General features: G+C 48.6%; 2 non-coding genes and 1 pseudogene across 2 annotated transcripts; 2 read left to right on the top strand and 1 right to left on the bottom strand.

The window, feature by feature from the left end:
- The first annotated feature begins 218 nt into the window (after positions 1-218).
- On the top strand, positions 219-291 carry trnav-aac. Its single transcript has one exon. It is a non-coding gene; the product is annotated as a tRNA-Val (tRNA).
- A 284-nt stretch (positions 292-575) lies between these two features.
- trnap-agg lies at positions 576-647 on the bottom strand. Its single transcript has one exon. It is a non-coding gene; the product is annotated as a tRNA-Pro (tRNA).
- A 7,231-nt stretch (positions 648-7,878) lies between these two features.
- Positions 7,879-8,083, top strand: LOC119135281 (annotated as a pseudogene).
- Positions 8,084-14,071: the final 5,988 nt, after the last annotated feature.

Raw genomic sequence — 14,071 nt, 5'->3', positions numbered from 1 at the left:
GGACAAGTTGTAACTGGTTGGCAGCCAATCGCAGGGCTCGCGGAGACAAACAACCATTCGCACTTGCACTCACACTATGGGCAATTTGGATTACTACGTAAATCGGCTGACCAAGCATGTTTTTGTGATGTGGGAGGAAAACTCGGGGAAAACCCATGCAGGCAACAGAACATGCAAACTCCACACAGGGAGCGCCAAATCACATGTTTCAAGCAGATGTTTCCATAGTGTAGTGGTTATCACGTTCGCCTAACACGCGAAAGGTCCCCAGTTCGAGACTGGGTGGAAACAGCTTTTTCAATTATTTCTTGTCATTGTTGGTGCTTTTGCAAAGTGCCTGACACAGTAAAACGATTTAGCGTTGCAACTATGTTGTGGTACCGGATTTGACACTGGGGGCAAACTTGGTTCATTCATTCACTTTTGATGGAACCATGCTGACTCTGCTACATTCCATTTGGTAGTCTTTCGCTATGTCCAAATTTGCGTCACGTGACACACAAATTCAGCCAGTAAATAATGGGCATGTGACATTGGCCTGTCGAAAATGGCAGAGAACGGGAGACAGCTGTGTAGGGCTCGTCCGGGAGTTGAACCCGGGACCTCCCGCACCCTAAGCGAGAATCATTCCCCTAGACCAACGAGCCCCGTCATGAGTTTGGCGATTCCGTTACATTCCGATTGGTGGCGAATATGACGGACCTGGACTGCATTTCGGGGATTAATGACTTCTGATTAATATCATAGCCGGTTTGCGCGTATCCTTTCAGGGTCATGATTGTGTGTCTATCGCTGCCTCGTGGCAGCCAGGCCTAAAAAAGGATGGGAACGCCTGAGGGAGTTTCGCCAAGATGAATTAGTCCACCTACGTTAAACGTAGGTGAACGTAATGTCTGGAAGCTTGTGCTGTTTGAACACAAGGCTGTTTGACAACAGTGAACAACGGACAAATTCAGCAAGGTAATTTAATTACGCCATGACCCAGATTCGTTCCGGGGATGCTGCGGCCACAACGCTATACGATCATGACCAATATGCAATAGCGTACAATAAGTTTAGGGTCTTTTCTTTCGGATCTTCAGCCAGGACACCCAGGCAGACCATGTTGATGTTAAAATGTTGGTGGAACTATCCAACTGCGCAGATCCGATGATCCCAACGTTTTGGGGTGGGACAACATTGAAAAACGTTTTTCTTTGTTGACAGTGTCGCTCCTTTTGTGGCTTACCTCTCCTTCGCAAAGTATCGTATCATATTACCTTGCGGCTTATACCACGCCGTACATACCATATCATGTCGCCCATACAACTCATGCATGAGATGCGGTGGCTGAGATATTCAGGCGATGGGTTGCTACTCTATTGTGCTCTCCACTCATCATTACATATCACAACCTCGTCGAATTTTCATTATCTTCACATCCAAAGTATCTTGGCACAACGTACATAACAGGACATTTCAACACAAGACGAGGTGGCCGAGAGGTTAAGGCTGTTGTGTGTTGTTGATGATGACCATTTGGTTTCGATGTGTATTGGAGAGCCCTGTGTGTGTGTAGCGTCACTGCCCTGTGTGTGTGTGTGTGTGTGTTCGTTCGTAACATATGTACCGTAATTTTCGGACTATAAGTCGCGGTTTTTTTCATAGTTTGGGTGGGGGGGGCGATTTATACTCAGGAGCGACTTATATGTGCTTTTTTTTTCAAAAAATTTCAAAAAAAAAAAAAAGAAAAAAAACACCGCGATAAACGAACCGCAATGTAGCAAGGGATTACTGTAATTTGAATTTCAAGTGACGACAGCAGCGCGAAACCATCTGGGTCACTCCAATTCATTAAATCCATCAATCGTCCTTTGTCAACAATGCGTGCGCGCCGCTGACGGCTCTTGCACTTAAAAATATTCCACAGGCCCATATAACGATATATAAATTATATATCAAATAACTATTATACAAGCAATAATGTTATCAAACCATCTGTGCACTCTAAATCATTAAATCCATCGATCAAATTCCTCGTCCTTTGTCAACATCGCCGCGCGTGCGCCCTGACGTCAGCCTCGTCGTTATTCCACAGATCTACTATATAACCATATCGTAGCGTTAACAAAGTTCAAGGAAAGACGTGGGTTTGGTAAACGGCTCCTTATTTAACAAAACAAACTTACAGGCGTGTGGCGGCGTGGACTTCCAGCCACGGAAGTGAAACAGAGCTCCATAGAATAAGACCGGGCGTGCGTAAAAGCCATGACCGAGGCCCATCCACCGTCCTCGGACAGCCACCCGGCTGAGCGCCGGCCCTCGACTTCCATCCACGGAGCTGAAAGACAGCTCGGTAGAGTAGGACCGGGCGTGCGTAAAAGCATTGTCCGAGCCCCATCCACCGTCCCTGGACAGCCACCCGGCCGAGCGCCGGCGCCCGACTTCAATCCACGAAAGTGAAAGAAAGCTGGACGAGTGACGCGCGACGTCGCGCTGCTGACGTCGCGCGTCAGCAGCGCGACGGTTGTTTACATAAAGGACAAAGATCGACTCGTCCAGCTTTCTTTCACTTTCGTGGATTGAAGCCGCCATTGTTTGTGTGGCTTCTCCCACGTAGATTGGGACAAAAAAAAACAATCAGAGGACTGGTCGTGTCACGTAGAAGAGTACGTACCTTCGCCGCCATTGTTTTGTGTGCCGGAAGTCACACTGAGACCTAATATACAGGCACCCGATGAACCAATCAGAGGACACTACGTTTTACGTAGTTCAGGGCAGTAGACCAATCAGAGGACTGGACGTGACACGTAGAGGAATACGTACCTCCGCCACCATTGGTAAATAATACTATCGTCCGTGCAAAGTACGTACTTCCGTCGCCATTGATAAATAAACTCTACCGTTTGTGCAAGTCTGTAAAGTTGTTTTGTGTGGTTTCCGCCACAGAGACATAATAAACAGGCGTAATATGTAGACCTGATGAAGGAAATTACGTTTTACGTAGATCGGGGCGGTAAACCAATCAGAGGACTTCACATAACACGTAGAGTACGTACATCTGCCGCCATTGATTAACGAATACAATCGTTTGTGCAAAGAAAACAGCATTAGGACCTTCTAAAATGGCATAGACAAAGCTTACGAGGCGCAATTCAAGCTTCCTGGAAAGCCGGGATCATTGCCGAAGAGCAGTGTGACAATGACGAGGGAAATTGGCATGTCAGATGGCGAACTTGCCCAACTGTTTAATTTGGATACAGAAGATGAGTACTTGGACAGATTTACGTATGAATATCAATCAACAATAATGTGAGTACAGTAGAGTACATCGTTAAACAGTAGAATAAAGTACAACCGACCTCACTTTCTTGCTCCCGTGACGATTTTTTTGTTTACCGTAAATCATGGCATGCATGCGCCCTATGATGCGGTGCGCCCTATGTGTGTGTTAAATCTAGTAATGGCACACATAACTGAGACTGCGCCTTTTAGTATGGTGCGCCCTTTGGTCGTGAAAATACGGTACATAAAATGGAGTCACGTGAAATTATTTTTTTAAACGTAATTTTTTTAGACAGCATCAATGTGATTGTGTCCTTTAGTATTGTTTTAACTTGAGAACTGATTTGTTTGCAGTCATCCTGACATGCAAAACACAAAAAGGATGAAACTTTGTTCTGGTTGCAGAGATGAGAATTTTCCACGGATCCGCGGATTTCTGTGTTTTTTACGGTCGGGAGTATCATTTTCGTGAATCGTGTAGATCCGTTGAGAAAATTGTTTTATATGGGGGGAGGGCGGCTGGCATCAGTATTGCGACAACAGCCGCCTTATTTTCGGCAGCATTTTGGCGCTACTTTCGTCACATCATTTGCCTACTCATTTGCCTAATTAGCAAAAGTTTTAGCCAGCATGGCGAAAGTTTTAGAGAAAAAAGATGAGGATCGTGCCAGGGAAATAGACAAGTCGAACGGGATCAGGAACTGCTTCAGATGGGCATGGCTTGAGAGCAGCGTCATCTTACAACTCGGAACACAAAGACGCTCTTAAAGCAATGCGACAATGAGCGCCCGGCGCGCTGCGGTTGCGCGATCGGACTAAATTAAGCTCCCTGCACACTGAGGTCCACTTAAATTTTGGAAAATACATCAGGACTTTAAAAATGCGGCCTCTGGCCCCCTGCGGCAAGTGGGGGGGGGCAATGGGGGGCCTTTGCCCCCCCCCCCAGTGGGGCATGCGGCCCCCGAACCCCGGCTACTTTTCAGTGGTTATTTTCATTTGCCGTTCTCATCCCTGTGGTTGGTCTATGCCGTTAAATGGCAATTGGTTTCAAACGTCGGTCACGAGAACTCGGACAACACGTCATGGTCGTCTTGGATCGGACAGACGGCGCGCCAAACTGTGTCAGAAATGAAGAGGGTATTCGTGTTTCATTGGCTAAATTCCGGGCCGTTCTGATTAGTTTGAAAATGAATGAATTCCTCAGGCCCTCTTTAGGGAAAAGGATGTGTTGGTTCACCCAATGACTGGGTGGGTGGGGCATCTGGCAGAGGCCCAAAAGCGGCATGTCGGCGATTCCCGACCACATTAGAAAAATCTCTCGATGCACCGGCAAACAAATATGACGTAGGAAATCCTCTCCTCTCAATTTATTCCCAAATGTACTCAGTCAGTATTCTTCTGCCCTACCCACGGCAACAAGTTCATTATGTACAGGGCCATCCACCACCGATTGGTAAACCAAGGGACATTATTTGGAGACGAGAAATAGTTTTGGGGGGCAATGAATTGAGGTTGGACACGTTTCTCTCAAGGGACACTTGTGCTCGGCAAGCTCAGCTGTCGCTTCTTGTTCCCGTTGTCGGGTTCTCATGAAACCATTGCCTTTGCTCCCCAGGCCGTGCAGCCGCACGTCCGCATTTGGGACAGCGTCAGTCTGTCCACGCTGCAGGTCGTCGGTTTGGGAACATTTGAGCGAGGCGTCGGCTCCTTGGTCTTCTCCAAAGCCGTGAGTGGCCGTCGCGTCACGTGGCTGCGTCACGAGCCGTGTGGTCCTCAACTCAGGCGTGTGCCCGTTTGTTGCCTCAGGACTCTGGTCAGCATCTGAGTGTGGTTGACGATTGCAACGACCACATGTTGACCGTTTGGGACTGGCAGAAGAAGTCCAAGGTGGCCGAGATAAAGGTGCGTGCAGCCGCCCGCCTGCCCGCCCATCCTGGATCTTTTACATGGCTAGTCATGTTGGGTCCTGCGTGTCTGCTTTGCAGACTACCACCGACGTGGTTTTGGTTGTGGATTTCCACCCATCGGACCCAAACACCATCATCACCTGTGGAAAGTCTCATATTTTCTTCTGGGCCTGGACCGGCACCTCGCTGGCTCGGAAACAGGGCATCTTTGGGGTAGGTTTGCACCCATTCATATGCCTGCACATGGATAATGTTGGGGCTTGGATTTTGGTTTTTCTGGGTTTCAATGCATAACATTTATAGACCACCTAAGTGCATTCTACACTACTCTCAAACAATTGGTACTCTCTTTTGGTAGAAATACAGCAATGTGTTTGTGTGTGTGTGTGGTGTGTGTGTGTGTGTGTGTGTGTGCGTGTGTGTGTGTGCGTGCGTGCGTGCGTGCGTGTGTGTGCGTGTGTTTGTGTCTGTTTGTGTTTATGTGCGCGTGTGTGGGTGCGTGCGTCACGTGTTGTTGTTTCCCAGAAATACGAGAAGCCAAAGTTTATCCAGTGTCTTGCCTTCCTGAACAATGGAGACATTCTGACAGGAGACTCTAGAGGCGTCCTTCTCGTGTGGAACAGGAGTGCCGCCGAGGCTTCTGTGAAAGGACCGCGAGGTGAGGACCAGATCCTGTACAAGAACATGTCATATGTCCTTAAGATCAAAATGCAATCTTGTAGAACTAGCAAATAATATTATTGGAAAGCAAGTTTGGCTTCTTCTCCACTTAAAAGATTAAAGATTAAAGTCCCAATGATCGTCACACACACACCTTGGTTTTGTTCGTGCATCATGGTCTGGAGTAAAATTTGTTGTGGTAATTCTTAGGATAGAGCCGAGGTGTCGGTCCTCTAACCTAGATCTGTGACGGGCTTTGTTGACGTTCATGCAGCTGAACGTCTGCTCACACACGTAGGTCGAGCCAAATTGTCCACTCCTTTTTTTAAACACTCGGCACTCAGTGTCCACCTTTCTTTTCCTCGGGCCACTCATTTTAATGGAAGGATTCCAGGGGAAGGTTTGTGGGTGGCATTAGCGTCAAACTGTATCTGAAAGCTCAGCACACGAATTACGAGAATTCTAATGTCACAGCCCACACTCGAAATTCGGCACTGATGAAAATAGAGCGCGTAATGCGCCAGGTCCGTACTACTTACACTTGTGAGTGTGCACCGAGCTTTCTGACACGGCTTCCGGGAGTAAATGCGCGAACGGGCGGTTCCCCATCTATTGGGGGAAACATAGTAATTGCAGGGAAAATGATTAATGATACAATTTATTCGGGTTTGGCAGGCCCCGGGGGCCGGATTTGGTCCGCGGACTGTCATTTGCCCATGTCTGGTGTATTTGGACTGGGAATGGTGAAAGAAAGCACATATATGCCTAATAAACTGTATGCATTGAGTATGGGTCGAGTTCCACGCAGCACAACCAACGTGTGGAAAATATTATGCACACATTTCTTCTCAAAATCATGACTTGAGAGAAGGTCCAAAGGACACAAGTTCCAAATAGCAGAGGATGGTTTCGATCCATCGACCTCTGGGTTATGGGCCCAGCACGCTCCCGCTGCGCCACTCTGCTGCTCAGCAATAATCCTTCATGATGTCCTCTAATCAGCAAACAAGCATTCGGATCCAGCGCAACTGGATTCTTATTGTCATTCATATTATTTCGACTCTGTTGTGTACAGGCTTCATTACATTATGAACAAAGCTCAGTTTGGCACCACTAACCTGGATGCTGGTGGAGAAACCAACTTTTTATCCTCCAATTTCACGTTTTATAGATTTGTCAACAAAATACAATGTAGAAATTACAAGTGGTTGATAGTGTGGCCGAGCGGTCTAAGGTGCTGGATTAAGGCTCCGGTCTCTGCTGAGGCGTGGGTTCGATCCTGCCACTTCTGCGTCAGTTTCGTTCTTTTCTTCTGGCCCAACTCTTTCCAGCGCAGCCCTTCGGTACATATGATGAGCCTGGAAAGTTCTTTGCAAAATCTCAATCTCTGTCTCTTATGTTCACCGGGACTACCCATTTAGTACCTGCACTGTGTATTTGGATAGAGACTGCTGAAAGGAGACACATACATATGCCTCGTGAACGACTACATGCTGTCAGGAATGATTGGAGCCGGGCGACCAAATGCAGCTTGAACCAGGGTTTATTGAAGGGAAAGGGAGTTGGAAGGGAGGTAGGAGGGGAAACGAAGACACAGACGGGATAGAGATTCTCGGCCAGCGAACAGATATACAGAAGTCCAGTCGGAGACGGAACAGATTCTGACCGTGAGCCTCCAGACAAGACCGAGGTGCAACTGGACGAGCAGGAAAGGAACACGAGGCGCGGCCACAGACGGGAGACAACAGTAGACACCGACAGGGAGAAACACACGGGCAGGGTTTAAATACATCAGATAACAAGAGGGAGCAGGTGACAGATAAGATGACGCCGAAAGGGTGTGGCTGAGGGAAGTTGCCGGCCGAACGTCTCTTTGGCACGGCACGTGACACATGCTTTACTGCGGGTGAAGAAGAGTGAACAAATAAGTCGGCAGACAAGTTTGCCGATTTATTAGTGCCCAGAAGAGCAGCACTCCGTACTGTAACTGTCGGTGAGAATGGGTAGACAGGGAAGCCTGTAAGCGAGTCCGTCACTCGTATACTCCATCGCTTCTCGGCCTTTTGGCTAAAATCAAGTGTAGTATCTGTTCTTTGCTGGCTAGGAAGGCGATCACCTCTCCTGAGTCGCAAGTTCTCACCCTGACGTGGCAGTGAACTTGACTCACTTTGTGGAGGAAATAGTGTCATAGCATTGTGTTACAAATAACCTGATACTTTTGTGACAGAATCTACTGTGGCAAGTTACTTTAATTTACTTTGTGTTATTTTGTAGTTGTTTGGTATTCTTTGTTTCTTTCCTTTTGTCTAAATGTCTTTAGGTGGTGCTTCCACTATGGCGGCTCCCCATGCGGCCATGCGGAGGCACCATAGTGTACGCTTCAATTTTAAGGAAATGAATGGTGAGCCGCTGGTAATGTCAAGTTTAGACTTTTCCAGAAAGCTAAACCAACAAAGCCTGAAATTTAAAGCATATGATTTGAACTGCATTCTAACGTTGCCTTTTAGCAAAAGCTTTGATGTGAGCTTTTGCTCTCCGGCAAAGCTGCGTGAGTTTTGGAATCGGTATGGAAATGTTAAATCCCAGTTCTCTGTGTTTATTGTTGAAAGGCTGACCGACAATACTGCGAAAACAGTTATTGTCAGAATGTTTAATGAGACAGTGAATGCAGAGGACATTTGTAATTTTCTGGGAAGATATTGCACGGTTAAAGGCCAGGCTATGAAGGTGAGAGATGAAGATGGCATCTGGAATTGTTCCTGGCAGGTCCCCATTCAACAATGGGAGAACCCTCAGGGGTTCCAGGGCCTGAAACATCTCCCATCGATGATAGTTTTGGGAGAAAACCGAGGCTACATATACGTATTGTCAGGGCCAACCCAAGCTCTGCAGCAAGTGTGGACAGCATGGGCACCTTGCAGAAGCGTGTGAGCAAATAATATGCCGGAAATGTAGAGTTATTGGTCACACTTTTGAAGAGTGTACCAATGGCAGAAAGTGCCATCTCTGCGTAGAAACTGATCATCTCTACAGAAAGTGCCCAACGTCTTTTGCCAACAAACTGAACGCCGGGAGAGAAATGACACAGGTGAAGGAAAATGAAGCTAACAAACATTTTGGAAATTCTAATTTCCCGCCAAGGCCTGTGATTGGTGGAGAGGAAACGGGTAAGGAAGGAACAGGTGAGGAGGGAACAGGTGACGAGGAAACAGGTGATGAGGGAACAGGTGACGAGAGAACAGGTAACGAGGGAATAGATGAGGAGAGGGAAAGGGAGGGGCATGTGCCACCCCCACCAACAGAGAACGCAGAGGAAATTGATGGAGTAGAAGAAATGCCTACAAGTAGTGGAGAGGAAACAAGTGAGGAAAGGGAAAGGGAGGGGCATGTGGTAAGCACACAAATGGAAAGTGACATGTCACAAGAAATAGCCACAGATGAGTTGAGTGCAGACACCCAGATTCCTTGAGTGCAAAAAGCTAAAAGACTCGCATCTGAACGGTCCTCTGAATCGCCGTCGATGTTAGAGAAGAGAGGAAAGCCTGGGAGCTGTCACGACTCGTCCTCGGTTGTTTTATTATGTGTAGTTTGTCATGGTTTCTACCCGCGTCTGTGTACTCACCCCTCCCTTCCTGTGTCTACTCGCAATCAATGTACTAATCTCAGTCACCTACCTGCCTCCAACCTCCTCCACCAGCTCCCGCCGTGACGCCTGATCCACGTCCGTCGTCGGAGCTTGTTCCAGCGGCACCAGCTCCGCGGCCGCCGTCGGACTTCGCTCCAGCGACGCCGGACCGGCGGCCGCCATCGGACTTCGCTCCAGCGACGCCGCACGCACGTGCGCCATAGGGATCCACCTTTGCGCCGCCGGATCTAAGGCTGTCGCCGGATCCGCGGCCGTCGCCGGACTTCAAGCCTGATGCGCTGGACCCGTGATAGTCCCTGGCCCCGCTCCCACTGCTGCAGTGCGTGGTGGCTCCTACCGCTGCGCACAGCGCTGACTTCCAAATGACGCCGATTGCGGCTCTGACTTCCCGTATGCCGTCGATTGCGGTTCAGACTCTCCGTTTGCCGCAGAGCGCGACTCTGCTTCCCGAGATTCTGCTGATTGCGGTTCTGTCCCCAAGTTTCCGGCGATTAGATTAGAGCTGTGTCTAGTGCAGGGGTGCCCAAACTTTTTCAGCTCGCGAGCTACTTTTGAAATGACCAAGTCACAAAGATCTAACCACTAAAAATAAAAAAAATGTATATATACTGTATATATATATACATATATATATATATGTATGTATGTATGTCATCGTGAAAAAAAAGTCCTACTCCCATTCCCTATGAAAGTGATACTTCTTACTATGGCCAGCTGCCCCACTCATTTTTATACTCTTTCTTAAGTTTAAGAGAAAAAACAGGGTTCTGACCATTGGAGGGAACTCGCGAACTAGTGTGTTTGTGTTGTGTTGTTAGCGCCGTTGTTTGTACATGCGTCAAGTGCGAAAAAAATAAATAAAAATAATATCACGCGATCGACCAATAGTGGCTTGGCGATTGACCGGTCGATCGCGATCGACGTATTGCGCACCCCTGGTCTACATTATTTGTACTATGTGTCCTCTCTGCATCCATTGCAGCCTGGTCATCCTGGAAGAGGGATCCTCCTATCTGTGGTCTCTTCTCAAGGTTTCTCATTTCTCCTAGTTGGGGTTTTGAGTTTTTCCTTGCCCTCCTGGGAGTTTAAGATCAGGGGATGTTTGAGAATATTTTTCATTTTTCACACTTGCTGAGTGTTGTTAGTCACCTAAATGTTGAACAGAGGCTGTGATGTACCGAAGTCAAATTCCTTGTTTGGCACGCTCAAACATGGCGAATAAAAATTCTTGAATCTTGAAACTGCTGTCTGAGGAGCATCTTCAAAATCAGATGGCCAGACAAAATCAGAAATGAAGAACTGTGGCAGAGAGGAAGACAGGAGCCAGTAGAGAAACAAATCCTGAGGCAAAAGTGGGGATGGATCGGACACACCCTGAGGAAACCGGCAGCTACTACCACACGCCAGGCCCGGACTTGGAACCCCCAGGGGAAGAGAAGGAGAGGACGGTGTTGGAATTTTGGTCCACAATTTAGGGAGCGCGCTATCTGCGCCTCACGGCAAAAGCCATTGCCAATCACCTGTTATCCAATTTACTCACCGCATGCTCGTTTGATTTCTTCAGATTTAGGAAAATGCTAAGACACTGAAGCAGAAATTAGACTTACACACGTTGGTTGAGTTCAATAACAATTCTTGTTAAGAAAGCTCTGTTTTCAGGAAAGTACAATACAGCGCTGGGCCTTTCGTGCGACCATGCTCAAGAGCAGAAAGTCTCCATTCAGAAAAGGCAACGTTCAAGGTTCTTTGCTCAGCTTATATTCAGTTGCACATGCCAGTGCGGGCCGAGTTTGATGGGTGATGAGTCAGGGGGGTGGCAAGTTCGCAGAAGATTTTGATTCCATGGGAGTGGGTGCTGGTTCGGTGAGAGCTGGTTCCGTGGTGGTGGGTGCTGATTATGGGCGATTCAATGTATGTGGGGGCTGTTGTCTTCCATCCTGTCTTTCGGCCTTGGCGATCACCTTTGGCCGGGTTCTTGGTTGTTTTTTCTCCTGCCGCTCTTCCTCTGGCACCTCTACCGGTTTTATCTCCAAGTGTTCTTCCTGTAAACCATACTTGCACATACCTCCACTTCGCCCACTGTCGCACGCCGCCCATTCATCATTCTTTCAAATTTGTCATTTTGTACGGAATTATGTGAGCTTTTGTCTGTGACATCAATTGATTAATGTCCCCTGACTATGCAACGTTTGTACTCACCACTTACCATGTTTTTGTTTGTTTGTTCTTTTGATACTCCATGTACTTGCTTACGTCATCATATTCTTACTTTAATCATGCTTCCAACCATATATTTTCTTTGTTCGGCAAAATATTTCCCTCTGTCCAGAACGTTCAGTAGTAATCGAAAACTGGTGTCTACCATTAGTCAAAACATCAAATATAATCAAGTACTGAACATTTTTAGACGACTTTGGCAGTGTCCGTGATTTAGAAAATCATCAGGCATGCATTAAACAGTTCCTTAAGGGTCATTTAAGCTATTCAGGCAATATATCAAAAAACATTTGTTACTTCAAAGTGCTCAGAAATACATATCAGATCATAAACGGACAATCAGGACTGCAGAAAAGATCATTGGAATCAACCTCCCATCTATCCAAGACTTGTACCTGTCCAGGACCAGGAAACGTGCAAGGAACATCTCTACAGACCCTTCTCACCCAGGCTGCAGTCTGTTTGAACTACTCCCCTCCGGACGGCGTTATAGAGCTCGTTACGCCAAAACCAGCAGACACCGAGACAGCTTCTTCCCCCAGGCTGTTGCTCTGATGAACTCACACCACTCAGAGTCTCAGAGGCATTACATTACTGTGCAATAACATCCTGCTCTTCACACCTTTTGAATTTGTCTACACTGTTTTTGCCATTATTCACATGTCCTGAGTGTTGTTAGTCACCTATATGTTGAACAGAGGGTGTGTTTTACCGAAGTCAAATTCCTTGTTTGGCACGCTCAAACATGGCGAATAAAAACTCTTGAATCTTGAATAAAGTTATAAAAACCTTTGTCATTACCCCCTATCAACTACTCCGTGAGTCGCCACCTTATCGTGGTGGAGGGGTTTGCGTGCCCCTATGATCCATGGAGCCATGTTGTCTGGGGCTTTATGCCCCTGGTAGGGTCACCCATGGCAAAAGGGTCCTAAGTGAGGGGCCAGAAAAGCACGGCTCAGAAGACCCCTTATGATGAATAAAATATATGGACCTAGTTTTCCCTCGCCCGGACGCGGGTCACCGGGGCGCCCCTTTGGAGCCAGGCCTGGAGGTGGGGCTCAAAGGCGGGTGCCTGGTGGCCCCATGGGGCCCGGCCGGGCACAGCCCGAAAAGAAAACGTCCCATGGGCTCACCACCTGTAGGAGGGGCCAAAGGGGTCGGGTGCAAAGCGAGCAGGGCGGCGGCCAAAGGCGGGGACCTTGGCGGTCTCATCCCCGGCTGCAGAAGCTGGCTCTTGGGACATGGAATGTCACCTCTCTGGCTGGAAAGGAGCCCGAGCTGGTGTGTGAGGCAGAAAAGTTCCAACTAGACATAGTTGGACTTGCCTCCACACATAGTTTGGGCTCTGGTACAAGCCCTCTCGAGAGGGGCTGGACTCTCTTCCACTCTGGAGTTGCCCACGGTGAGAGGCGTCGAGCAGGTGTGGGCATACTTATTGCCCCCTGGCTGGGCGCCTGCACATTGGGGTTCACCCCGGTGAACGAGAGGGTAGCCTCCCTCCGCCTTCGGGTGGGGGGACGGGTCCTGACTGTTGTTTGTGCCTATGCACCGAACAGCAACTCAGAGTACCCACCCTTTTTGGGGTCCTTAGAAGAAGTGCTGGAGAGCGCTCCTTCCTGGGACTCTATCGTTCTACTGGGCGACTTTAATGCTCATGTGGGCAATGACAGCGAGACCTGGAAGGGTGTGATTGGAAGGAACGGCCCCCACAATCTGAACCCGAGTGGTGTTCTATTACTGGACTTCTGTGCTCGACACGGATTTTCAATAATGAACACCATGTTCAAACAAAAGGAATATGTTTGCACTTGGCACCAGGACACCCTAGGCCGCAGTTCGATGATCGACTTTGCAGTCGTGTCATCGGATTTGCGTCCGCATGTTTTGGACACGCGGGTGAAGAGAGGGGCGGAGCTGTCACCTGGTGGTGGGTTGGCTCCGATGGTGGGGGAAGAGGCCGTTCCGACCTGGCAAACCCAACTGCTCTGTGAGGGTCTGCTGGGAACGTCTAGCAGAATCCCCTATCAGGAAGAGCTTCAACTCCCACCTCCAGCAGAGCTTTTCCCACGTCCCGGGGGAGGCAAGGGACATTGAGTCCGAGTGGACCATGTTCCGTGCCTCCATTGTTGAGGCAGCTGACCGGAGCTGTGGCCGTAAGGTGGTGGGTGCCTGTCGTGGCGGCCATCCCCGAACCCGCTGGTGGACACCGGCGGTAAGGGATGCCGTCAAGCTGAAGAAGGAGTCCTATCGGGCCGTTTTGGCCTGTGGGACTCCGGAGGCAGCCGACAGGCACCGGATGGCCAAGCGGAACGCGGCTTCAGCGGTTGCTGAGGAAAAAACCCGGGCGTGGGAGGAGTTTGGCGAGGCCATGGAGAAT

The sequence above is a fragment of the Syngnathus acus genome, chromosome 15 (genome assembly GCF_901709675.1).
Source record: "Syngnathus acus chromosome 15, fSynAcu1.2, whole genome shotgun sequence".
NCBI lineage: Eukaryota > Metazoa > Chordata > Actinopteri > Syngnathiformes > Syngnathidae > Syngnathus > Syngnathus acus.
The sequence above is the reverse complement of the archived record's forward strand: the minus strand, read 5'-3'. Positions and strand labels throughout refer to the sequence as shown.